Source organism: Erinaceus europaeus, chromosome 3 (genome assembly GCF_950295315.1).
Source record: "Erinaceus europaeus chromosome 3, mEriEur2.1, whole genome shotgun sequence".
Classification (NCBI taxonomy): Eukaryota; Metazoa; Chordata; class Mammalia; order Eulipotyphla; family Erinaceidae; genus Erinaceus; species Erinaceus europaeus.
The window spans coordinates 123,736,164-123,736,748 of NC_080164.1; the positions used below are offsets into that span (position 1 = coordinate 123,736,164).

The 585-nt window shown below is 33.0% G+C and overlaps 1 non-coding gene across 1 annotated transcript; it reads left to right on the forward strand.

Annotated features, from left to right (window-relative positions):
• Nucleotides 1–253: 253 nt before the first annotated feature.
• Nucleotides 254–358, forward strand: LOC132537829 (U6 spliceosomal RNA). The gene has a single exon (XR_009549254.1). It is a non-coding gene; the product is annotated as a U6 spliceosomal RNA (small nuclear RNA).
• Nucleotides 359–585: the final 227 nt, after the last annotated feature.

Consider the following 585-nt stretch of genomic DNA (forward strand, 5'->3'; position numbering starts at 1 on the left):
TCATATTATGCATGTTCTCAGAATTTTCATGAAGGATAAAATGCAGTGGAATCCTATAGATATCTTCCATTTGTTATTATGGAGGCCTCGCATTTTATCTTTCATGCACTAATGAATAACTCTCAACTATTGTAAGTACTACTGCTGTGAACACAAGTGTCTAGAGCTAAAGTTTTAAGGACTGAAAAATTCCATTTGTTTGATCCTTTGACTAAAAAAATCTACCAAAGGCATCTTTTGAAAAATTTCACGTGCTCTCTTCGGCAGCGCATATACTAAAATTGGAGCGATACAGAGAAGATTAGTATGGCCCCCGTGCAAGGATGACATGCAAATTTGTGAAGCGTTCCATATTTTTTTTTTCATGCTCATCACTTATGTGTTTATAAAATAAGTGGAGTAAATAAAGCCTTCCATTTGGACCTATTAAAAAATAAAAATTTCACTCTCTTATTGGCCTCATTAAATAGAAAATGAAGCTTATTAGCCAATTACAGCTCACTTGCCATTTCAATATTTAAGGAGATAAGAATATCTTTGGAAAAATGTGAACAGGAAGTATGTAGGAATATTTCATTTGAACTT